Source organism: Leptonotus elevatus, chromosome 21 (genome assembly GCF_054856555.1).
Source record: "Leptonotus elevatus isolate MCC_2025b chromosome 21, RoL_Lele_1.0, whole genome shotgun sequence".
NCBI classification, from domain to species: domain Eukaryota; kingdom Metazoa; phylum Chordata; class Actinopteri; order Syngnathiformes; family Syngnathidae; genus Leptonotus; species Leptonotus elevatus.
The window spans coordinates 10,967,480-10,994,940 of NC_141259.1; the positions used below are offsets into that span (position 1 = coordinate 10,967,480).

The following is a 27,461-nucleotide window of genomic DNA, read 5'->3' on the forward strand; positions in this document are numbered from 1 at the left end:
TAGTGTGCTGCTCGGCCGAACGGGCAATTATTGTATACACCGCACCGCCATACCCGACTGTGTCGCAGGTGACCCTTAAAATTAAGCCATGAGCGTTATGCATAATTTATCAGTAACAGTGTCTGCATCGGTTTTATGTAGACATTGTCATACCTCTGCATATCAAATCAGTTTTTCAGTGTAGGTAATTGCACTCGCAATAACACAGCTTTAGCATTTCACAGCCCTGAACAACAGTGAAACTATAAATAGCAGAAAGGAAATAACAGTAGTGACTTTTCCAGCAATCGTTTTGCCTCTGCGTTTTTTCACTTGCACGAAGGGAAGCTGAACCCCCACTTTGACATAATTGATTTCCCATTTAGAAAAAAGTATATCAAATATTCATAAAAAATATGTATATATCAGTCAGGGTTTAAGGGTGCCTGACCTTTTTATAGCTCGACCTGTCGTGTTGAGCAACTGAGTCGCATGTATTAGTGTTCTGCGTCTTCAACAAAACAACAAGCGAGTTCACGGCCACCTTTGCACTTCCGGTTAGGCCTTTCAAAATAAAACATCACGTACAACCCAATTTTTCCCGGAATACAAGTATGAAGTATTTTGATCAGGAATATACATTGTCTTTAAACTAACAGATGCCATTGCGACTTGCTTGAAATGTGAGCAGACTGAACAGCACTCAGCACATCATCACAAGCAAACGTGCTCAGTGTGTCAAAAACAACAACAACTCCTTGGCGTGTTATTGGCAGTGTAGTTTGCAGCCATTAGCGGCTGGCTTTCTGTGCGCCGTTAATCCGCTGAATGTCTGCGCACGCGTCTTGCCAATGGTTCTTATTCTAATTAATTCAGTGGTGACGGCCGCCTGCCTTCTCATTTTGTATTACACTCTTAATCATCTCTGGAGGCCCCAGTCAGGGTTGTGGGATAGAATGCTAATGCAGGCATAATATTACAGACCTAACCAAGGGACGTCAGGTTATGTAATCCATCTCGTGGTCACCCTGGAGAGCGATTGTTGACATATGAGTTGATTGGCATATTTTGTGCCGGGGGATAGGGGGGGGGGGGGGGGGGTTGGTGTCAAACAATATGTTCCTCTGGACTTTTATAAGGGGAAAGGACAGGGTGAAGGAGTCAATTACTCATGTGTGATATGTGTCAGTCACTTTCCGTAGAGCGGAGTCCCAGCGGGAGGCCCGTCAGTCACAAACACAGCAGCTCCGTCTTTTTGTGTGAGTGTGTGTGTGTAAAACCTGTGACCCCGTCGCCCGCCATCTTCCATGGAGCTAAGCAGGCTGTCCTCTCAGGCCTGCGAAATGGGTGGCCTGGGAAAGAATAAAAAGGGATGTTAGTCAATTCAAAATGGCCTTAGTGTATTAGGCATAATAATCAATATGTAGAGCAGAGCTGGTTATTCATCTTGGTTATTCATCTACTATCTACCAAACAGCAAGTCACTGATGCCTCCCCAAAAGTGTTTAGGATGGCCTATATACATTTAAGCTTTAAATATACCACAAAATGTGATCCCAAAACACTTCTCTTTTATTTAAATGGCTTATAGATGATTTGATTGAGGGGAAAATGTACCAAAAGTGTGCATGCATGTCATTTGTTAGCTTGAGCTAGCAGAGCAAAATTACAGAATTTGAGTCTCTTCTTAACTCCCATTAACATACCAGGGTAAACCCAGCTCATCCACGACATACAAAAATAGTACAGTCAACATGTATCACTGCAAAATACTTGTCTAACGCCATAGCTTTAAATTAGCCAGGGCGTTGGCCCCATCTTGTGGCATTTTACGGTGCTTCCAAAAGAGCAAATATAATGCTAATTGTTAGTTTTTCCTGTGAAGATCTGAGGATAGGTGAATTGCGAATTGTGGGGGTTGACTGCACTTCGTTCAAAAGCAAATATCAATAGGAATGTACATTTTGCAACTAGTCAGTAGCTGGCTAAACTTTACAGACAGTAACTAGGCCTCACACTGAAGCATAACGTTAGCATTTTCAGCTAATTAGAGTATACCATCCAGTGCTTTTCCTGAATAGGGTCGCAGGTGAGCTTAAACCCGATTTTAGATAAAGGGCAGAAAATGAATGTATGGTACAGCCATGTTGTGAAGTGTGGTGGTTTTGTTTCACATCTGTATGTGATTGTAAAGTAGTCTGTGTTTCTTCAAATTTTCTTTCTTAGGACCACACTGATGACGACATTCATTCTTATCTGTGGCACCATCGTCCCCTGTTGGGTAAGTTTGTTTGTGAAATTGACATGATAGTAATTTCTTGGCATCACATTAAGTACTGTGAGTGTTTTTAAAGACGTTATTTAGATGCATGATAGGGCCAAATCGTCATGTATTGTAGTGTTTATAAAAATAAATAAATACATGAATTAATTAAATAAATTGCTGGCCTGCCTTGCTCGTCCGTTTTTTAGCACTAGGTGGCACTGTTAGGCTGTGTGAAGATGCTCTTTGTTGGTCCACACAGTATAATCCAGTGTGGTTGTTTTTTGTTTGTTGCGTTGTATCATGACCGTTTTATTTTATTTTCATCAGACTACAATTTCTGCACTCGTGATTCACTTACTGTTTGTTTTTTTAAATTCATAAATCGTCTCCTCTGACATGTATTTATCATCCATCTGCTGTATTTTGATTTATATCTTTTTCCATCATGGTATAAAGCACATTCTTGAAGGCCTTTTTCCAACCTAACCTGTCTTTAAAGACTCCCTTGAAATCCCGCCGCCCCCAGTCCTCCTTCCTCCTCAAGGGGAAACATTTTGACAAGCTGGGTCACGTTCACATTCTTTGACATGCTGGTGTCGCTTGTTTGTGAGTCAGGGGTATGCCGAGAGAGTGTCATGGGAGCAACGGAGCCTTACCAACTACGTTTATAAGCCTCTGTGTCTTTCGTCAGCCTGTCACTCGCTCCCTGTTTCCATCACAAAGACATGCACATGCTGTAAACTGCATGTCTGGGCCTAACTACATATTCCTTTGAGACACTGCTGCTCAAACTCAATCAATGTAATATATTCATACAACAAACCATTTTTTTTTTTGCATAATCGTCCACATATGTAAAATGTTAGGGGCGTGAATTGCCTAGTACCTGGCGATTCGATTCATAGGTCACGATTGGATTCGATACGATTAATCCCGACACGAATCTATAAATTGATTATTGCGATTTTAACTCAAATTTAGAAAATACTCATCAGCAAACTTGTACATGTACACGGTAAGATTTGTATGAAAATGTAATTATTTATCTGAAAATTCTGAAGTCTGTTTCACGTTTGAACAGCACTGAAATAAAATATTAAGGCTTAATGTTCCATTAATATAACATTCTTCCATGCTTAATGTGTAAATCCTAACCCTAAGTAAGACATTTTAATGAATATTCCCATAAAAAAAAATTGTTTAAAAATTGATTCGGCCGCATATTGAATCGATTCGAGAATTGCACGCTGTAATATCGCGATATATTGCCGAATCGATTTTTTTCTAACACCCCTATAAAATATCAAACCATGACATATGTATAAATACGCTACTTTATGAACACAGGTGGCTGCCACATGTCACCTACCTAATTGGCGGCTACAAGTACCTAGCTAGCGGCGAGTGCGAGAAGCTAATCTAGCAGTCTAAATCTTCACTTAGTGCTCCTTCTTTTTTTTTTTTAAACAGCACAAACTTAACGTGCAGTAATTTACCTAGATATTTATTATAGATATTGACTTATTGTCCGATTGGTCATATTTTATTAAGTTAGTACCTTGGCTGTCTTCTTTTTTTAAATTTATTTTTATTTTTTATTTTTATTTTTTATTTTCTTCTTGCATCATGGTAATTTGCATTTCCTGTTTATTAGTCATTACCATCACATTTTTTTTGGTCTATGCCACCACTGTGTATATAACAAAAACACACACACACACACACACACACACTTGTGGAGCTTTCCTGTTTTATGACCATCATTTCAATTTTCCTCTTTGCTATCACTGGTACAAAAAAAAAGAAAAAAAGAAAATGCATTAGTCCTTAATCCACTCAGTCTCATAACCCTCGACGATGTCCTCGTCGCCAACCTTCAGCTCCGAACGGACCCAGGGAGCCAGCATTTTTAAACGGAGTCCTGCAGCACGGAATACTTTCGGTTCCATGCACTTCAAACAAACCTCTCAATCCTCCTCACAGATTGTGGCCGCGAGCGTGAATATTATTTCAGACACATCACAGGGATCTGCTTCAGGTTAGCGCATACAAATGAGAAACAGGAGGAAGGGGGAAAAAAGCAGGAAGAAGGAAATCTGAAACATATGATGTACCATGAGAGTTCAAACAATAGTACATTTTTTTGTGTATATTTTAATTCTTTTTGATTTGATGCCCAAAATTTATTCGATTATAATCACTTCATACAGGAAAAAACTGCCTCCGCAAAGACTGCAATTTTGATTTTGAAAAAAAAAATAATCGTAATCACCGTTACAGGCCAATATGACCTCTCGTTGATCTTGCGCGTGAATCGGCTTGCCGTGTTAGTATGTTACCGTGGTAACAGATGAACACTTGTCAGCTGTAGCACAGAGGGAGTCATGGCAACACAGCCCGCCACCTTTGTGTGCGCGCGTGTGTGTGTGAGAATGTGGATGCATGTGTGTATCTGTCTTTGTGCGAATCCTGTGAGTGGCGGCGCATGGACATGTTGTCAGCCGGGCAGCATTGTGGGAGCTCTCTATCGATCTTATCTCCATTTTTTTTCTCCATTTGGACCATTGTTTTAGGGGTTAAGATTGGGTTGGTTAATGTCCGTCTTTTTTTTTCTGTGCTGAATTCCCTGGGCTCCTCCTTTTGAGTCCAGCCAAGATGATACCCGTGGCCTCGATGTCACTTGTCATTCCCTTTTGTGGCAGGCCTGACATGCTGTCTGCTGTTTTTGTCTCTCCAGTCTCAGTCGTTGGCTCGTTGTCACATGCCGCTCTGGCCGCGCGACTGTTTGGCGACGAGGCGTTTATATCCTTGTTTTGTGCCAGGGGAAATTGTGTGGGAGTTTCCCGGTTTGAATTGTTTCGATTGATGTGTATGATTGGCAGGGGGAGCGTGACAGAGGAGGCGAGGACAAAGCAAAGCGAGCCCTACTTTGGATAGTATCAAATCAGACAAGAGCTCCTCTGCCAAGGATGAACAATACTGATAGGAGTCCCTTTCACACTGCTTGTAAAAGCCAGCTGTAATGGGAGATGGATGAATTTCCGCTTTTAGAGGGAGTCCGTGTAACGGAATTCCGCAATGGCGACCTGGCACAAAATTTTCTTGACCTGTTATGTTGACAGTAATCATCACTGTCCGCCCAATATTCTTTACTTTCCCATTATCAAAATTTGTTGTTGTTATTTTTTTGGGCAGACTGTCATGCATATCTGCCACGGCGGCCGTGCCTTTGTCCACCACACAGTGCCATGTCTGTTCCTTGAGTGGCGTGAGCGGCCCCTCGCACCGCATCCCCGTCACTTGACCGGTCCGTCGGCCTGCTGTTCTGGCTGGCCCCGCGCACAAAGACGGCCCTTATTAGGAAGCCACGTCGGGTCCCTGGCACTGGAATGTTAACAAGCTCTCCGGGAGCTGCTTATGACCTTATGCCGACGCACCCTCTCCAAATCCGTGTCAACCAGGCCTCTGGTGACCCGGTTGACTGGAAGTTAACAAGGCGTCAGTCATCACACCGTTTTTCCCGAGGTGGCATTTAAACACTTTTAACTGAAAATGGATTTTTTTTTTATAATGGTGGCTATTTGAAGGAAAGACATTATCATTTTTTTATGAGATTGTTTTAAGTAAGCAAACGCTGAGGGTGAAGCTTGGCATACAGTATATAAAGTACTGTATGTGTTGAGAATGCACATATCAAACTGTAATGGACTGTCAAAAGAATAAATGTGATGTTCAACAGAATGAATTAGGAATTATAATTAATTAGAAAGTCACCTTCTCAAGATATTCACCACAATGAAAATGACAAGAGATGTAAGTTTCAACCCTACTGTAGTGAGCAGACAAGCTAACAGCTAGCAACTAGCTAGCTAACACCTCGCTGTTTATTTCTTCTTTTACTATGTACAACTCGTTCTTCTTCTTTGTATTTTTCTGGCACGTTCATAGGTCATTCCTGTTTTGACTTGATGTGTTATCAACTTGTGTGAAATGTACTTGGTACTGCGTGCTTGATTTTTGCCACAGTAATTTGGCAATATCTTGAAACTTGAAGATGAAGACTTGAGATTTACTTGTGAGATCTGTGACGACTCCCACATGTAATCTTGGTGTTGTGACAGACTTGATTTTGCGTCATTGTCAGTGGATTTATCGTTATGTGTGCGGTGTGTTAATTTAGTCATCTCGCGTATACCTTAACCACACACACTGATCTGTATACATGGCTGGATAACCGATAGGCCAAGACTTTTGAAGCCGCGAGGCCGCCATATTGCTCCTCCCAAGAAATGTTTCTCGACATACGATCCTATACATTTACAGAAATTGGAGAAATTTGAGACGGTACTTAGTAGAGGCAGCATGATTTATGATGTTTTAAATTTGTTAAACATAAACAAGAGGACTTCAAACATGTTACAACTTGCCTTAATTAAATGTATAAATTATATGCTTAATGATGTTTACAGGAGGAAATTTTTTATTATTATTTTATAACTGTAATTCAACAAAAGATGCCAAATCTAAAATTGGGGTCTAAAGAACTGAGCGATAAAAGAAAAAGGGTGTCTTCAAAACAGCACATACGGTCCACATGTTAATTATATATATTTTTTAAACTTGTTTAAAAATAGTGACCACCGCGCCGCAAACCCCTCCATCCCCGCCCCCGGCCCTAGAAAGAGCCTGTATATGTCTAATCTGTACGTAACCGTATAGTTAATACAGTAATCTGCTCGCGAGATGGGAGGAGTAAAATGGCCTCCCTGTGGCTTCAACGGCTTGCACGGGCGTATATGGACTATCTGCTATCCAGTGATATATTCAGATCAGTGACCACACACTACAAGATCAGAAAGCACACGCTTCCTTATTTTGCCCTGATCACGTGGGGCCTCTCACTCCTCACAAAAAAAAAAAACTGTATGTGTGTGCCCAATTTAAGCTAAAAAAAAAAGAAGCAAACCCACCTTGAATTAGATTGTCCCTTCTCAATTTGTCGAGCTCATTAGCGACCGCTTGATGGATTTGTCTCTCTTTTCAGTGGCAATTACGGCAATTGCCAGCTCATTTGTCTACTGTTTGATCTCATATTTTTTTTCCTCCCTTTTTTTTCCCTAAAAGTAATCTCGCAAAGCAATCTTTTAGTTGCATCCTTCGTAGATACGAGGAGCCGTGCCCCCGTAAAAGGAGTCATAGTTTTTGACGTTCAAAGTCCAACGGGAGCGCGGCAGAGGATCGGTAACCACTCGCAGGGCTGTTTGCCTCCGACCGCTTCGCCTCAGGACTTTCGGCTCGCTCGCTCGCTCCCTACCTCTTCCGCAATTTCAGTCCTCCTCTTTCATCCCTGTGAGGCCTCTTTGCACTCAATTACTTCCATGTGGACGTCTCCCTTCCCCCCATGGAGAGTATTTATAGCGCCGCTCTGTCTCCCACAAACTAATAAGGGGGCATTCCTGTATTGGAAATAAATGGTAAAAAAATGCTCCAATGTACTGTAAATTTGACTTAAGGATGACGCGTTGGTTCTGAACACGTAAATTAATTCGATCGGTGAGGCACTTAGTGACCCACTTCCTTAACCCTGCGCCACAAATAATCTTTACGATACGGTTTGGCCTCTCCGATTTAAGGACAGGATTTCCTCAAACAGTGCTTGTCCCACTAATAGACACACAAATACTTACTTTAATTATTTATTTACTAATATGTTTTCCGTTGGAAAGGGGAGGCATTCATTGCTCGTCTCCAACTGGTGGGTGGGGACCCAAAAGTGGGTCACGGATTCATTGAAAATGACTTTATGTTGAAACGTGTGTTTGTGCTGACTGACGTGAACAGAAAAATATTCGCCGTTGTTGTAAAATCCAGTTTGAACATAATCATTTCATAAATCCCCTCTCAAATAGTTTCTCCTGGGCCGTGCGTGACCTTCCATGTCCAGATGGGCGTGGATTATACCTTTGACCTTCATCCTCTCGGCAGGGGTGTGTCTCTTTCCTCCTTTGTTTTGAAATTTAAACCCTTGTATTTTTCTGGCCCTCTGACTTTTCGCCTAGCTTTCTCTTTTATTCCGCCATCTTCTACTTCAGTCTTTATTAACCGCTGTCAGTTGACTGCTATTATTAACACACACGACATGGCTAAGACTTTAAAGTGCTCCTGCAACATTAAAACTGGCGGCGAGGTCGTCAATCATCCAACGGCTCGCGATGAAGCATGGACTCGTGCGGCGTTTCTCTCTGACTTACATTAATTAGACCTAAACATGAAAAATGACTTAAGGTTTGGAAGTCTATTCAAACGGGTGCAAAATGAGGATTTGTTTAAGTGGAGCAACAACCTGTGTAGTAGATAGTTTGCCATTCACAATTATCGTTCCTAACTTATCCACTCCCAGCCATTTTCACTGAAGAAACCCCTTTCTGTTTTACTGGATTTTGACTGATTTCGCAAGGCCCGCAGAATATTGTGTTCTATTGCTATAAAAACATGAAACCTACCAAAAAAAGGTTAGATTGTCTTCTTTCATCTATCTGTTTCCATTTTGCAGTTTCATCATTATTCACAAACCAGTTTTAAACAGTGGGCAAAAAAAGGCTTTTTTGCAACATGGCCCTGGTTGATCTCTTGTGCTCTGCTGCCACCTGCTGGCTGTTTTTGTAATAACTACCATTACTTCAAACCCTCTCTTCAGTTCAGAGGCTGCACCAAAGCCTTCTGTATGCTCTAGCATAAAAAAAACACACATACAAAAACGTATAAATATGTTTTTGGGATCATGGTAATATTAAAAATAGAACGCATTTATACGTTTTTGGGAGCAAATGAGTTAACGAGAGCTTGCAGGAGGTGGCATTTCCCAGCATGCTTTGCTATAATCCCCAATTATCACTTTTGACTGTGTTATCATACCTCTCTAATGTGTTGTTTTGTGGTGTAACAGTTAGCGGTGTCATATTGGTACGGCTGAGAATAGCAAAGACACCATATTTATGTGTTGTTGTTTTTTTTTTTAACAGGCCAGTTCCATGCTATTTATCAAATGGTTCTGTGTTATCTGAACAAGAACATGTATTTTGTGGTGATTAAAAAGTAATATTTTTGGGAGATTTTAGTCCGATATTTCAAAAATCCAACTGTTGTACTAATATTACGCCTTTTAGTATGGAAAGGATGCATTTATTCTCATAAAAAAAACACACACACTTTTTGTTCCCCCCCAAAAAATGTGCATACTCATAAATATTCCTGTAATAATTTGACTTTATGTTTTAAAAATAGTAACTAAGTATAAGTAAGTAACTTTATAAGATGATACTTACATCAGAGTTTTTAATTGATCCAAAGTAAAGAAGTAGTTACACACTTTTTCAAAAGCTACCACTTGGTAATTTATTGCACATTATTTTTGTGGACCCCAAGTGACAATTCGCAATCCCTCTGTCACTCATGTTTGAAAAAAACACTGCTTTAACTGCTCATTAAGGCAAACTCTCCAATGATTTGTCTGAACGGGAAAAACAGCAACATGCATTCACTATAATTGCATGATGAGTGTGTTAGATACCGTCTCACTCGTTCCCAGCTCATTAATTAGCTTCGCCTCTTCTCTTCGCTGTACTTGATCAGCCTCGCCTCATACGAACCCAGTGGACCTTCAGGTGTGTGCGCGCGGTACATGCGTGGGAATGTGTGTGTCATGGGAGGCGGGGGGAAGAGGTCAAACAGGATCCAAATCCTTTTAATGAACTGCCCTTTTCTCCTCAGGCGTACCGTCTCGAGACTCTTCCACATCCTCAGACCCGCGCCCCTCCGCATAGATCTGTACGATACACACTCATAATCTCACACACAAAAAGCGCCAGACAGCTGCGAGACCGACAAGCTTTGACGCCACTGGACGTTTACGCAGCTCTGCTGCAAGTGCAAGAATATCTGCTTTGTGGCCGCAGAGGTGTACTACACTAATCCCATTTCCAGGCGCAATTCCCTTTAACACAGTGTCCGTTAGAGGTGAATGGATAGACGGGGCGTATTCATATTATTGAGCAGCACTGTTAAATACGAAAAGATTTACTCATCAAAGTGGCAGGTCAGCATTTTTTTTTTAAGAGCTATGCACAAAAATTCCACAATTTAGTATGTATACGACGCTTACGATAAGAGCTTCCAGATGCAAGGGGGATGTTTTATTCATGTTTTTTTGTGATAAAAACAAATTAAAATATGCTTGCGCCATGAAAGGAAAATAAAAAAAAGTTGTTCTCTCTCTCTTTTTATTGCAACTAAGCTAACATGTGACTATTTACCCAAGTCATGACGTTAACTTAGTTTAGCAAAATTGTCTTGGCCAGTTATCTAAATCCTGGTAATCTGAGGCAACTGGACTCTTCTTGTTTGTTAAATTAGTTTTTCTTGTTATAGTTTTCTGAAAATGTTTTTAAAAATTACTTATTACTTATTGCGAGCTCTTTACACAAAGTGCCGCTTACCAATTACCATGACCAATATTAAGGTACATTAGTAATGGTAAGTCTAAGTGTTTTTTAATTTTTTATTTTTTACTAAAATGTGTATTTAATAAGAATTAAGGGCTCTTAAGACTTTTCTTTTTACAAAAGCCTTTTGCTAGGCTTTTTACATTTTTTTTTACTCTATAGCGCATTGAGATTGTTAAAATACAAAGTGCATTACTATTATTATTATTATTATTATTATTATTATTATTATTATTATCATTAAAAAATACTAATAATTAAAAAATATATATTAAAATTTTGCACACAAAATTAAATCCGTGTCAATGGAAGGGCTCAATTGTTTTTTTTTTTCAATCTTGTTATCTTCATCAGTGATTTTCCAACTGTGGTATGAGTCCTATTTTTGGTCCTCGGGCTTACTCTAGTAGTACCCGAAAGAATCAGTGAACTAAATGGTCAAACTGTGTATAATATTACAACTGCTTCTTCTTTTGTTTTGTTTTTATTCCAGTACAGTATATTTGTGAAGTACAGTTCAGTTTTATTTAACTTTTAATTTAGAAAAGCACTGTTGTAATTCTTATTCGGCCAAGGGTCACAGATGAAGCTGAAGCAAAAAAGCAAACTACCCAATTTTGATTTTATTTTCACTTTCTTTTTCGTTTCTAATATTTTGCCTTCTATTCAAATAAGCAAAGCAAAATTCCTTTAACAACGGAACATTGCGAACTTTATAAATGTAGAATCTCATCTACATTTATCATATGTGCTTGTCACAAAAGTGTAGAGCCGTTATTGGCACGGCATCAGACGGATTCCACCAAGCCCGGCTTATCGCGGTCCTTCCTGTTCCTCGCCGAGGCGGAGGAGAGCGTTTTAATAAAAATTGCTTGACCTTTGCGACTCGGGTGTTTGAGGAGCACACGGCGGCGTGGGCGGCACGCCTCGGTAAAAACGAGGATTTTCCGCTCCATAGTGTTTCATAAAGCGCCGAGGGTGTTTTTAGTAAAGATGCTATCTTTATTGTAGCTCATTGTGAAATACAACAGAGAAAAAAAAGAGCAAATTTATGAATAGTGACCGAGGAATATGCGGGGGATTACCTTAACATATGTAGTGCTAGTCTCTTGTGAGTAATTGTAGACCACCCGTGCGGCCCTTTGCTAATTGGCCCAATCTCTTGTCAACCGCAGTCGGCGTCGTTAGCGTGCACGTAACGATTTTCAGGCTCAGCCATCATTAATCTCATGCCCCTCGCATCTGCTCATTACGGCACGGCGTCTTGTCTTGTACTAGCCCCTCCGTGGACGAGCGTAGTCGTTGTTGCGTCAACTCTCAAGTAAATGGAGTCCACGTGAGGCGCACGGTCCATTAGACGCGCTTGAAGAGTGCTGAGAAGGACGTTTCCAGAGCGAGCGCGGTGCGGTGCAGGTCGGCCTACTGCGTGTATACCTGACAGTGAAAACAGCAGTGAGCGAGGAGTCGGCTTCATTTGACCTTTCGCTATAGTTTACGGAATTACACCATTTATCTTGCAATATTACATTTTCATTCTGATCAATTAAAAACCTTGTTGTTTACGTCATTCTAGTGAAAAATGACTTTTTCGCAGAATATTAGGATGCAAGTCTTGTAAAATTGCTTTATTCTCCTCAAATGACACATTTTTCTTACGTTACTACAACTTTTTCATGTAATATGGCTTTGGTTTTGTAAATTGACTTTTTCTGATATTACAACCTTATTCCGGTAACATTACAATTTTTACGTTAGATTACTTTTCGGATTTATTTTTCACAGTGTCAGATTTTATTTTCATGAATAAATAGTTCTTGTAGTATTAGTTGACTTTGCGACTTAATTTTCTATAAATTTGACTTAAGTCTTCTAAAATTCCATGATGTTTGCTCAAAATTACATTATTCATTAAAAAAAAATGTTTTCAAGAACATTTGGACTTTTGACTTTTTCTTCCAAAATTCAAATTTTTACGCTCAATTACAATATTTGTAAAAAAACAAACAAAAAACTTTCTTTTATTTGTTTAAAAAAAAAAGTTTACGTTTTTTTTGGTGAACATTTGGACTTTTGACTCTTTGTTCTCGTAAAAAAAAATGTGTAGTACTTTGTTCTCATGAAAAAATATGTCTTTCATCTTCATAAACGGACATTTTTCATTGAATGCTGGCTATTCTCTTAAAATGTTTTTTTTCTTACATGACAAATTTATTCATCTAAAAAAAATTCACAACATGACTTTATTTTCCGATTCTCTTTTTCTTGTAATATTACAGCTCATTCTTATAAAATGACTTTATTCTCGTGTTACAATTTAATTCTTGTAAAATTTCAACAATCACATATTTTATATTTTGATTTTATAGTCTTCTTGTAACATTTTACATTCTCGTTAATATTGATTTTCCTGTTATTGTGACTTTGAATCTCGTTTTTTCCCCCCACATATTAATTCTTACTTCACTTTAGTATTTCAACTTCATTCCAACTTTAATTCTGAGTAAATTTAACTTCTCTGAATTATGACGTTGTTATTGTAAAAATGTAATATTACTTTTTCCACATAACATTAGTAATTAATTGAACATTGACTTTCTTCACATAATTGAGTTAATTCTGGTAAAATTACATTTCATTTGAAAGATTGTTGGACATGGCAAAAGTAACTAAGGCTAGCCGGGTCTTTGCACAAGATAATTAACAGCCCAAAGCTGCCTGCTGCTGCGAGATGAAAACGACTGTGATGGTGAGCCACAGTCATTTCCATCTCCTCTCAACAAGTCAAATTCCATTTTTGCAACACTTTTTTTTTTTTTTTTCGTTGTCCCAGACTGCATTTCACATTCCAGTTGGCTTGTCTTTACCAGCAAGGGGAGTCTTCATCACCTCCTCCCTGTCGCCTCGCTTTGTCTACATCCCACTCCCTCCTGTGCTTGTCATCTTTCCTCACATCAGGGACAGTCTCTTGATGACGTCAGGCCTTTTTTATTTTTTTTTATTTGCAGCAGCATTTGTTTTCGACTACAGCCGACTTGGAGCACTTGGCCTGGTAGTTGTTTCAACAGCTGGTTTTCGGTTCAGCTGGAGCCGGTTCAATGGGTGGTGGTTACAGGGTTGGGTTGGTAGGATCCCATGCTGTACGCGTTCCATTCCGACTTTTGAATAAGTGATGTGGACATCTGGAATTCAGTGCGAGCAGCACAATGAGTGGTCGCAGGGTTGGGCTGCTCTTGCTCTTGCTTCATATTCAGATGTAATTGTACACTGGAGGATTGAGACCAGGACCTTTGGGGAGATCGGGCTTACAGGCATATGCTAATCAGAGTTTCCACTCTGTATTTTAGGTGTGCTTTTTAAAACTACATACACACATTGATTTTTAATAGATACATTTGAATAGTTTCCACAGGAGAAAAAAAAAAACAAAAATAGACAAATAAGTGAATAGTGAACTGTACGGAAGAGGATTAGGGCCAGTGAAGAGAAAAGAAAAGGTTGGCAGGATTCTGACTTTATTCTCAGGATTCTGACTTTAACGTGAGAATTCTCACGTTATTCTCAGAATTCTGACTAGAAAGTGAAAATTCTCACTTTATAGTAAGAATTCTCTTTAAAGTCAGAATTCTGAGATTAAAGTCTGACTTTAAAGTGAAAATTCTGACTTTAATCTCAGAATTCTCACAATTCTGACTTTAAAGTGAGAATTCTGACTTTATTCTCAAAATTCTGAATGTCTGACTTCTCCCCACAATGCATAGCTCTACGTAACAAAGTCAGAATTCTCACTTTAAAGTCAGAATTGTGAGAATCCTTCCAACCCTTTTTTTTTTCTCTTCACTGGCCCTAATCCTCTTCCGTAGAACTGCAATTACGGCATCTGTTATGTCATGTTGATGCATTAGCAGTATCGTTGTCTACTTGTCCAATAAGAATTGTCACGGGTGCTAGTCCTGATTAGAAGCCTGCACTACATCATGCATGTCCTCTCTGGCCATGCATTATTTAGTAGTGCGCTTCAGAGCGGTTTGTATGTTTTTATTCGTGTGTTTATGAATTATACGTACTCTGGCGCGGCTTAACGGACACTGCATCGTGACTGGTCGTTGAGATGCATGCGATTCAAAGTTTTCTCCAAGGCACCTCGTGAAATGAGGCGTAAAGCTTGTGTAACTAACACGCGCAGATGTTTAATAAATCATTGTCGCGCGGGACTGAATCAGCGACGCGTTATCGCGGCCATCCAAACGGCGAGGGGGTGTTCCCACCTGGAGCGCCTAATTGAATTTGTCGGAAAGTGTAAACAAAAAGTCGATGACTAATTATTTGTCATTTTGACGCAGCTGTCGCAGGGAGCATTTTTCAGTCATCAGGTTGTTCTCACTGGAATTAGGATTTCATACGAACACACGCAGTGTAATTAGTAGATACAGGTTTATTTATTTATTTTCTTTTTAAAGGGACATATTAGGCAATGTGTACTTTTCAATAGACAGCACGGTGAGCTCGTGGCTATCACACGATCCTGGGTTTTAATCTTCAGGCTCTACTGTGTGGGGTTTGCTTGTTTAAGGAACAGATGCACAAACAAATGCAGCAATATATTATAATACATGTAGACAGACAATAGAACAATACACAAAGGCGTATATTCTTTAATCTCTGCAAAAAAGAGAGACTAATATTACTGCAGTTTACCGAGTCTTGTCTGCATGTCGCCCAAATTACAAGCCAAGTACACCTGAAGACGCTTCACTTAATTAATCATGATGCACATACTGTTTTGTACATACTATTTAATTATGTTACGAAAATGTGCAATATTGTAATGTGCTGTGTTTTATATTCAAAAAGACTGGAACAGATTAATGGCATTTACATACATTTCAATGAGGAAAGATGATTTGAGATGCGAGTGTTTTGCCATATAAGCATGTTCATGTAACATAAACGCTTATCTCAAAGCACCACTGCATTACGTCGAAACTGGGACCTGTTATGCGTTTGTAATTAAGGCAGGGTATCGATTCAGATTTCCATTGGAGTCGATTAAGTTCACATGGGTCTGATTCGATTCAATTCACGATTCTCTTTTTAATTCAGATTTCACTCAATACCAAGTTCCAATGTTTTTGTTGTTTTATATGTATAATTATATTTTTATTCTTAAAAAAAACAAACATTTAAATTTAAAAAAATCTGTCCGGTCTTTCATCAATGTAGAAAATACTTTAAAATTCCTGTAAACAGTACATTTCAAGAAAACGGCAAGGTAAAAAAAACAAAAACATGAATACCTTTAAGTACGGGCATCTGGTTCGGAAGCCTCCTGGACGCCGCCCCGGGGACGACCCAGGACACGGTGGAGAGACTATGTCTCTCGGCTGGCCTTGGAGCGCCTTGGGATCCCGCCGGAGGAGCTGGTTGAAGTGGCCCGGGAGAGGGAAGTCTGGGTTTCCCTCCTAAAGCTGCCGCCCCTGCGACCCGACACCAGATAAGCGGTAGTAAATGGATGGATGGGTGAATCATCTAATCCACCATTATGGCAACAAAGTATTTGAGTTACTTAAAGTAAAATATGTACAATTTGCGATGGTAAAGCACTAGTTTGGTCTAAATAAAGCTCAAATCACTTCAACATAGTTCCTTGGCAACAAGATGCCACAAAGAAAAGAAAAATCTGCAAGTGGGTGAATTTGTCATTTTGTACAATTTCTTAATAAAATGGTGTGGGAATAACAGAGTAAAAAGAAGACTAAAATATTCTCTTTAGCAGACATGTATTGAGCTCGAAGGATTACAGAATTACATTGCTTTCATGTTTGTACAAATGTAAGCCTGTTTGCACTTTTTCCCGATATGATCTGATGATCCATCACCGCCGTTATATCCTCACACATCACGGAACCGCCGCCCTCTCTTCTGACCTTTCCCGCCATCGCGATCCGCTTTAATCCTTTTTCTTTTTCCAATAATTTGCCTCTCTTTGAAGTCGTCGACTTCCTGGAGGAGACTCGGGATCTCCGGCGAACGCAGGGTGCGCTCTGTTAACGTTCCCCCCCCGCCATGTCTTTGGAAAGCCTCTTCTTTTCTGATGGCGGCTCCTTCAACCCCCCCCCCCCCCCCCCCCCCTCCTGCTGTGATGCCTCGATGTTGTGTACAGCTTGTGTTTGTATTTCTTTGTCTTTCATCCACGCAAATATTAGTCTTTCTGTTTATCCTCGACACTCTGCGGTTTCAAATGCCGAAGTGTTTGCTTTTAGGGAAGCAATTAATTCCCTCTGTTCTTCCTTTTTGGACATTTTATGACTATTTTTGGACATTTTTTCTGCCTTTTTTGTTATCAATATTCTGAGATTTCTGGCAGTTTTGTGGACATTTTGTTGGGCTTTTTTTATTTTTTTACTTTTTCATCTACCGTTCGTCTCTTGATCTGACAACTTAATGTAGCCATTATTTTTTTATATTAAATTTTTATTTAATCATTAATTCATTAAAATAATATTTTTAAATATATGTATATATATTAATTTCAACTTCTTTTTTTTGAGATACAGAGCCACGTGTGGCTCCAGCGCCGCAGGTTGCAGACCCCTGCCGTAGCGAATTTCCAGGGCTTGTTTATCATATTGGGCAGCACAGTGAGGTAGTGATTTGCCCGTCGACCTTGCGTTTCTGGGTTCAAATCTTGGGGTAATCACCTCTCTGGCTTCCTCCCAGGTTCCCACTTTCCAAAAACTTGCATGTTGGTTTCATCGAAGACTGTAAATGATCTACAGGTGTGAATGTGAGTGTGCCCAATGACCAGTCCAGGGTTTGCTATACCCTTCACTTTGTGTTGGCTTTACAAAAAGTAAGAAAGACAGAAATGGCACCATTTGTATGTTGTGCAGTTTTTTGTTGACGTGAGGACACTTAGCATTCCGTCCTGCGTATGGCATTGAAATGCACAATGGAGACAGCTGGCAGAGCAGGATTGGCATCACGAGTCTGCATTGGCGCCGCGCCGTCAGCTCGGACAGGAACAGAGCGCAGGGGTGCGTGATCCAAGTGCGAATATGTGCAAAAGCGTATGGTCGTGCTCAAACGGTCATGAGATTGTCCAAAAACGCAGATACCGAGTTATTTTCGTAAATTTACATCTTTTAACTAAATGCTTATAATTCTTTCATTTCAAACACACCCAGCAGGCGAAGTTCTCCAAAAGGTGCTCCTTATTCGTGTCATGATCCGTATTTGTTTGGTTTCGTATTTTTTTTTTTACTTTTTTTTTCTTTGTTTTAATCGCGATTACATTTTTAAGTCGTAATTAATCGCATGACTTCAATAGTTAACTCACGATTAATCATACATTTTATATTTGTTCTAAATGTACAATAAAAAAATTCTAGGTTTTCATACTCTTGTTAACAAAAGTGGGAAAAAAATTTATACTAATAGAAATAGTTCAAATGAATTTTTGACGTCAATGGCAGTGAATGAGTTAAAATGGCTCTTCTGACAGGAAAGGTTGCTGACCCCTGATTTACGGTAACTCTTTTGATAATTACCATTTTGGAAAATTTCAACCGTAGTGCTAAACATATCGGGTAAGATCCAGAACGTGTGCTTTGATACGTTTGGCATGGATAAAATTGATTTTCAGACACCTTAGCTGTGAAGTCTATCATCTATTTTGGGCCGCAAATATAGCGGCGTCCCACATGCGAGTCTGAGACGAATGGCTGTCGGTCGCAACGGAGGCTGGAAGAATATTTGATGTGAAGTGACGTTGACTAGTGCAGCAGCAGCTTCCCTGACCCACTTAGGCTCATACATAGAAAGGCCTGGGTTGCTATTTTCCCAAACATAGGTGAATTTCTGCTATATAGAGAGATGTAGACCAACAGTATAATGTTTTGCTGTTGAGCCTGTAAAACTTGACATTTGCTGCGTGTCAGCAATATGTTCATAACAATAGACTGTGCAGGGCATTATTATTTCATTTACCCCCTTGGATAGTGGGTTAGCACTTTGACGGATGATCATAGCCGAAGCCTCTGAGGTGCCACGGCTCTCTGTATCTTTGGATCACATTTCAGCCCTTAATGCAGCGGCGGCGGCGGCAGGTCCCTGCAAAGCTCCTACTCGCACGTTTGAATTCATTACAGACGGCCATGAGTGAGCGTCAAACGCCGCCGCAGCTCCTCACAAGGAAACGTGGTGTTAAAATGTAGGAAAACGTGAATATTTTTGCACGGGTCAGTGATGATTCAAGGCCAGAAGGCGGGAATAAGTGGCGCGAAGGATGCAGTGCAGTAATTATTAGATACTTATAATATTAAAGCAGTAATCTGTGGCCCAGATCACTGTGCTGTAATTGACTCCTGCGGTCTTTCAAGGCACTGCGATTGAGTCCCAAGTGGCTGATTAGGAGCAGGTTTGAAATGGTGGCTTCAAACCAAAATGGCAGACATTCTGTGTCTTTTCAGACATGGGTTCTTGAGACTTTTTTTTGTGCATCTACTCATGATCGACGTGCCTGCAAAATTTCATGTAAAACTGCTGTTAGGGGCTAAATTGAAAAAATGTGAAATGGCAATTTCACAAAAGCCTTTTTTTTTTTTTTTAGGGCTACAAACAGAAAATCAGGACGCAAGGGCCACGTAATGTGATGAGGAGAAATAGTTTAGTCCTAAAAAATTATACAAATAATTTATTTGTGTTTTTGCATATCTAGAAAAATGCTACCGTATATAAACCAATTTATTTGTAAAAATGCGGCACTTATTTTCTTTCAATACCCTCTGTAAGGAGCCCCATGTTTGATTTGTTTTTACCGCCAACCACTAGGGGGCAAGGTGTTTTTGTTTGTTTACCTGAGCAATGGGCAGGTGGCCAGGTAATACTTCATTGGGGTTCCACTGGGGGACAGGTGTTACTGATTGGGGAAGCAAACAATTTTCGACGGGTGTTATCTTGTAATTTTGGGTGTTTATGTTGTTACTTTGAGAGTTGTGATTTTGTAAATTAAGAATTAAAATGTCAACCTTCATTCCAATCAAGAGAGAATTCCGTGGGTTTATACAAATGCAATTTTTAGAATATGTCGCGGGCCACTGAAAAATGGATGGCAGGCCGCAAATGGCTCCCGGGGCCGTAGTTTGGACACCAATGCCTAAGACTCATAACAGCGATGAAATTAATCAATTTTAAAAAAGGCCTTCACACAGCACTAATAAAAATATGACTAAATTAATAACACCTCTACATTGTCAATCAAAAGTGAGTTTTATCCGTTTTGTGTCTTGTATTGGATTACATAGTTCAGCTGTTTTGAAATAACCCCGACTGAAGCTCGCCAGTGTTGTAAACGCCTGTGTTTGTTTTATCACTAATGAATTGCAGATTGGCTTTTGTAATGTAATCTGCCGAGTTGTTTATTGGCGCTATCATGGGCAAATAAGCTTCAGCAAACATGTATGAACTTCGCCGAGAGCCACAATATCGCCAGTTGGAATTTCCAGTTACACTAAACACACATACTGACAATCGGGCCAAATTTTAACTTTTTTTTTTTTGTTAGTTTTTTTACTTCCTAGTCAAGTCAGCAAAGGCCTATGTTTCTGAAAGCCATCAATCTAAACTGTTAAACCTGTTCAATATTTATGATCGCAAATTGTTGGAAAATGGACCCGCTCCACTTTTTTGGGTCAATTTGACCCAACTTTCTGTTTTTTTTTTAAATGCAAAATCACCCAATTTTATGACTCAAGTAAAGAATCTCACCAATATTTATGAGTTGTTTTACACTAAAAGACCTATTTCTTGACTCAAAGTTGGGTCAAATTGACCCAAGTGGAGGATCGGTCCATTTTTGACCCAACAGTTTTTAGAGTGTAGCGGGCTTTAGATAGCTTTAGGTTCACTGTTGGCCAAGTTATTGAACATGCTAAAAAAAATATATAAAAAAAACAACAACAAAAAAAGGTCAAACGTACAAATAGCATACATGTATTAATGTGCACAGATCAGTTGAAGTAAGAGGATGGAAAAATGCTGGGCCGGCTCGCCGACCCTGCGAGGCAAATTTGAAATCTGATCCATTACGCTGCAGTCCATGGATTGTTCGCCAGAGTAGCACCAAATTCAAACTCTCTCATGCTTGATAACTATAAAAAAAATGGGCAGATGTCCAACACAATTTCCTGTCCGCACTGTGACTAGATTGTTAATACTGCCGCATGGTCACATGCACTCCACGCACCCCTGACCTGTGATGAGCAACTGCCTGGAAGCTATTTCGCAGAGTTTAAAGAGATCATTTCCGGTCTTATTCTTCCCATTTTGTTTATTTTTATATTCAACACCTGCACAGGGGGAAGGATGTTTTTGATACCGCTGCGGAGGGGAAATGGAAATAAAATAACTTGAGTAATTCCACACAGATAACAGTTTTCACAGCCTCTTGCACAGAGCCTCCTGCGAGATGGGATAGATGTGTTGCATTATTCAGTTAAATAAAAAGTATTTTTTTTTTTTCCTCAACCTTGTTTTTTTCTTACAGCTAAAAAGAGAAAGGAATGAAGATGCAGGAAGAAGTATGTTGTTGACTGAAACAGCAGCACCTACTGACACAGGGTCTACAGTCTCTTGAACTAATTAAAATAAATAATCAAATAAATAAATTAATTACAAATAATTAAATACAAAAAAAATAGTATAAATAATATATTAAAATGTATAATAAATAATTTAAATTCATTCCTCAGCCATTCCACGGGCTCGTAGGCCCCTGACGCGCTTGAGGCTTAACCGGTTAACGAGCGCCTCAAGAATGTCCAAGTCCGGCCAGCCAACTTCAGAACAAGACAAAATGTCCTTTTAACGCGACCGGACTTGTGTGGTTGTGCCCGCAGTCTCACTTTCAAGGCACCGTCGAAGAGTTTCATCATATTGCGGCAAAATGAAGTCATTAGCTCGCCTTCGTCTAGCGGCCAAAGACGACGTGATTGCACTCCGAGGACGCAAGTGCTTCAAAGCTAACGATGACAGGGGGGGGAAATGATAGGGATGAGATTTTCACATTTCAAGGTCTGATTTTCCACTCTGCGATTATTGTAACAGTCACTATTCTTTTTCAGCAAACTTTGGAGATATTAAACCATACAACTTTGTTTTTATTTGCCAGTCAACCCCCCCCCCCCCCCCATTTTTTTATTTTTTTGACAATAAAATGTTCTTATGTAGTCACACTGGTCTAAATATGGTATTCTGGTTAATATTGCGTTAGTGGAATATGAGCTAAGCAGTAAAATTCAGCAGTTTTTGTCAATATCAGAAGGGGGGCCATTTTGCCACTTCTTGTCCAGTAAAAATGACATCATAGTTGCTCGGGTCTAAGGTAACAACCAATCACAGCTCAGCTTCAGAAAACAGGGGAGCTGTGGTTGGTCGTTGCCTGAGCCCCGAGCAACTGTGATGTCATCTTCAATCGACAGCAAGTGGCAAAATGGCCGCCCCCTGAGATGAATAAAAATGGCTGGATTTTGCTTACAAAAGTAATATTAATCACAATGTCATGTTTAGACTAGTGAGGTCACATAGAACATATTATTGTCAAGAAATGTTTAAGGTTGACTTCCACTTTAAGGCAAGTCAAAATTGTCTACTGTTAAAAAACAAAAACAAAAAAAAAGCACAATGGCCATGCAAATGACTAATAATACATAAAACTGATGACTGAAAATTAACTTTAAAAAACTGAGGCATTTCTTGTGAATTAGGGTTCAACTGGGGGGGGGGGGGCAAGCTTTCCGATTGGGCAGTACATTTCAGTCCAGAATACTTTGCTAGTCTTGCACCCATTGAAGACATAACGTGCTAGGTGTAGCAAAGCAGCCCCAGAACATAATCAAGCCTCCTCCACATTTCACCATAGTTACACTTTTTTTTCCCTCTCTGTTCTTTTTTAGAGCTGATGCGATTTGCCAAAAAGCTAGGATTTTGTCTCCTCCATTTTTTGGGCTTGTCAGTATGTGATTTGGCAAATTCCAGTCTCGTCAGTTTCAAGTTATTTCAGTGACCATCTGCGAGTTTTCTTTCTTTAACAGAAGGGTACCAAAAACTTAAACTATTAGAATCTAAATCGACCTTACAAAATGCATATTGGTCGGGCCCTACCTCACTTTTTTTGTTTTGTTTATTGTAATACCGATTAATTTAATTAATTGTGTTTATGTGAAAATAATGAGGAAAAACATCTCAATTCGATTATTTTTCAAAGTAATTCAGCCCTAAGTCAGACACACATTTTGGCATCAAGTCACACTTCCTGCTCTCAATCTCAGCCCTGACGAGGGCCGGAGATGACTGCGGGACCCCCGGGTGTCGAACCAAGCCAGCGGTCCGGGGGAAGGGCTTTGAACCTTGTCCAGCTGCATCCTCTTCAAGGCCTTTCAGTTGAAACGTTTGTATTTTTCCTCCCACCGCCTTCTAGCTTTCGATGGCTTTTACCATGCGTGCCTCTCTATTAATAGTGAGAGCGGGCACTGGGAATGAGCAGCGGTGGTCACGGGGTCGAACGACTTAATGCCTCCCTCTGCATGTTTATTGCAGCTCCTCGCCGCTTCCCCCTCACCCACTTAATGTCAGGCAAAAGGCCCGGCTACTGTTGAAGATTCTTCATTTGCATGCTCAATGGAGTGCGCATGACGGAGGCCAATATAAAGTTGTGCAAATTGATCGCGCTCAAACCCATTAACTGTTTCGAAGTATGCTCTGTCGTTTGTATGTGCGAGGCTACTGTGAATTAGCGGCATTAGCCTGTCGGGAGGATTTGACAGCTGGAGCGTCTCCACCGGCCGTGAGTGGACAGATGGGCGGACGGGTGGGAAAGCAGGTCTGGGATGTCACTGGCTTTCCTTCATGGCCCACTGACCTGTTATCTCTCGCTCTTTTGATTGGTGGAATTTGAGTTTTTTTTTTTTTTTATGGAAACCTTATATTAATTTCTCTACATTCTTATATAACTCTTGCATTTGCGACGTAAAACGTAAAATGTCCCTAATGGTGTCCTGAGCGGGGCTGGACTGGCGCAAAAAGAAATCGGCCTTGGCATTTTAATTTAAGCTCGCCGGCCTGACTTTTGCCTGACGTAGTTCTGCCACTGATGTTTATTGATGATGCTTCAGTTTTCTATCTATATTCGAAATTAATTAACAGACTGACCCATCCAGTCTCTTGGTGTAAAATATGGGAAAATAATCATTAAAAAGCACTGCATCTGCCCCAAAAGAGGCCGGCCCACCGGGCATCTGCCTTGAATGCCAGATGGCCAGTCCAGCCCTGGTCATGAGTATGATGTCATTGTCCCGGCTGTGTATGAGTCACTTGTTTTTATTAATGTCCTGAACAAGCCTTCCTTCGATAGGGTTAAACAAGGTACCAAATGATGGGTTGGTCGCTAAAATAAGTGACAAAACATCTTTTGTCAGCGACGTTATTTTGACTTGTTTATGACTCAAGCAAAAAGTGTGATGTTCTTTTTTTCATCTTTTCTCCCAGGGAAAAACACATTCATTATTAATGCAGAGTGGCGAGTCAGTGATGGATTGGACTTGTAACCCAGAATGCACTGTTGCTGTTATTTATCAAAACAATGTGGAGTTCATACCTCTTCATTTATTCCACCCTCTCCCTTTTCTTTGGCTTTTTATATCCCCCCCTCCCTCCGGGTGCGCTTGCTCATTTTTCACCGCGCGACGGCGGGGCTCCAGTTGGCGGCTGTGTTTAGCCACGCCAGCTGCACCCGCCGCTGACGATGCCTAATCAAACTTCATTTTAACATCACAGATGGCTTTAAAATAAATATTAAAAATCCCAGTTCCGTGAAAGTGGTGAGAGATGAGTGTGTGTCGGAAGAGCAAACAGTATGAGCGGCTCAAATGGGCGAAACTTTATCTCCTCAAATGATCTTGCGAGGGTTACTCACCGTGGCATCAGATAGCGACCGCCATCCCTCGGCTCGTCTATCCTGTACGTGTGTTGATAGTTGATCTGTGTGCGCGCGCGGGTCAGAAAATAAACAAGCACAAAACCCGCTTGACTTAATTCACGCAGCTCCAGGGGTGATTCGGCCACCTACGTATCATAAGACCTCAAAGTTTCATTGTTCCGTTTAAGTTTTCAGAATGACCGAGGGATTCTGATAAGGACACCAAAAGCACCTTGTAGTGATATTAACCCGCACTCTCCACACTCTTCCAATCACAGATAGCTCTCAGACACCTTCAAGGCCTAGCAGACTACTCGTTAAAATAGAAAGTTTGTAGATATGCATCCATTACATCAGCAGGAGCTCGCTGCCAGGCCAAAAACTGCTGCCGGTCTGTGGGGCATCTTGGAAGAAAATGTATTCTTTTTCCCCTTTTGGGGGTCACTCAACCCCCAAACCAAACAAAAACGTTGGCCGCAAATGATTGACCACCTTTAATCTCTGCTCCTGCGAGCAAACACATCCTGCCCAGTTTTTAACGACCCTGCTACAATCCCATTACAACCTTCTCCGAAATGGAATGTTCATTGATCAATAAACTGGTGACTATTAATTATACTCTTTACGCATGCGAAAACTAAATGGCATTGATTGTATTTAGCATCAGCAAAATCAAGTGAAAACAAAAACCACCTGCGCCTCCGTGCACACCACTCCTCTTGGTCATGTGATACTATGAATAAAAAAAAGTAAGCTGACAAGCTAGCAAAAATGAGGAGGAAACGTTTTTGAAGAACTTTTTTGGGAAAGGGGTTTGATGAGACAGAAGAATTTACAGCGAGAAAAATAATGGTGTTTTTAAGAGCAGAGGTGGCAAATCCAGGTCCAGAAGGTAAAAACCCTGCCTCAGTTTGTCTTTAGCCCCTGATGCCTGCTTGCTAGCTAGCTAGCTCCCTAGCAGGTAAACAAGCACCATGGGAGCTAGCCAGGGACCAAGCTAGCTAGCACCTGGGGCTAAAGCCAAACTGTGGCAGGGTTTTTACTTTCTGGACCTGGATTTGCCACCTCTGTTTAAGAGACAAAATCACAACTTAAAATAAGGATTTATTGCTTGAGAGGATTCTTACGCACCAAGCATGCTTGCAAATGAGCTAATAAAGCCTCCAAAACTGAATACCATGTTTCCATTTTCAATATCCTATGATGCGCTCAAAACATTTATACGTAGGCGGGTCGTATCAAATGCGTGGCAATATGGGTAGATGGAGGCCGGACAGATTTCCGTCACGTCGGCCGAGGCGGCGAGTTGATCAGGTGGAGATTGACTCTTGAGAATGTGGCGGCGGCAGGGGTCTTGCGCATTGGAGTCTCCAATAACAAGGCCCAGGGGCAAAGCTTTAATGGATGTGACGTCAATTGGGCGAGTAGAAGGCAGGCGGGAGGGAGTAGGGCCATTAACGTGAGCATCGGGGGTAATCAAAGTGTCCCTTTTTGTGTGCGGCTACATTTGTTATGATACTTTTGTAGTAGCGTATACAAAACAAGGGTTCCTTTGGGGGGGGGGGGGGGTTGGACTCTCCCTTCTAAGGGGTCCCTGGATCTGAAAAGATTGAGAATGCCTGCGCTAAACAATAAATGAAAACTTATTTTATCAATTTAACAGGGCAGCATGGCGATCCAGTGGTTAGCATGTTTGCCTCACAGATTTGACGTTCTGGAATCAAATCTCAGCTTAACCATTCCTTGCCTTGTCCATTGACAATCATGAGCCTCCTCCCCCGAACAAGATATCCGTGACAACTGACCTTTGGGAGGCAGACGGGTGCCACAGGTCTTCTGGAGTTCTAAGTAAAAAAAAAAAGAAAGAAACGTAAGAAGCTAGGGTAACAGTTAGCTTAGCTGTTATTTGAATTGCTGTTACAAACTCCTCTCTTAATTGGCTATCATTCCATTTCGTGTCAGAACTACGTACCCGATGGCTTTCCGAGGGAATATTACTCTTAACATCCTTAGTGACCAGTCCGGATGAACTTTCAGGGACAACCAATTGGGCCTTATCTCTTAAGCATCTGTTCAGAGACATTGCAAGGATAGTGGTTCACATAGTAGGCATACATAGGCGACCAGTCCAGATGTTGCGTAGTCCACCTTGTAATCGTACTGCTCCTATGACTAAACATAAAGGGCAAGTCAAACAGCAACGTTATAAATGCAGTTTGTCGAGGATGGTCTCTGGCGTCACGCGGAGGCAGAGGAATATCAGTATTTGCCGTGTGTCTCTCTGGCAGGTGTCCGTGGGCTGAAAGAGGATCCACACATGAGTATGAATAATAAAACAGACATGAGGTGCCACTGGTGCACACGCGCGTACTTTGCCACTCCGCCGGTAGATGAACAATGCTTTCAGATTGCCGAGTCCTCCAAGGACTGGAGGGAGTCGTAATGGGGGTTGAAGGATGATGCTGATGGGGCCGAATCTGTGTGTGCCGCATCTTGATGACGCCAACTCATTGTGTTGTTGCAGGGCCCCTTGTTTGGAAGCCGAGCGTGCCAATTAATCAAAGTTAGCACCCCCCCCCCCCCCCACCCCCACCCCCGGCTGCCTCTCAATCACTCCAAGTGGACGCCACTTATTCAGAGCGCCATTATTTTTAGCACGCTACAATTTCATCTCGCTGCCTCTTGAATAATTAGCAGCGTTGGAAGGAGAGCCTGATGAATATGTTTTAAAGAAGGGAAGCTA

General features: G+C 40.8%; 1 long non-coding RNA gene across 1 annotated transcript in view; it reads left to right on the forward strand.

The window, feature by feature from the left end:
• Positions 1-1,818: 1,818 nt before the first annotated feature.
• LOC147155836 (uncharacterized) overlaps positions 1,819-27,461 on the forward strand; it is a 38,362-nt gene continuing 12,719 nt past the window's right edge. The window contains exons 1-2 of the long non-coding RNA XR_015092228.1: positions 1,819-2,068; positions 2,206-2,260. This is a non-coding gene — a long non-coding RNA (uncharacterized LOC147155836). The remainder of the gene's footprint in view (positions 2,069-2,205; positions 2,261-27,461) is intronic.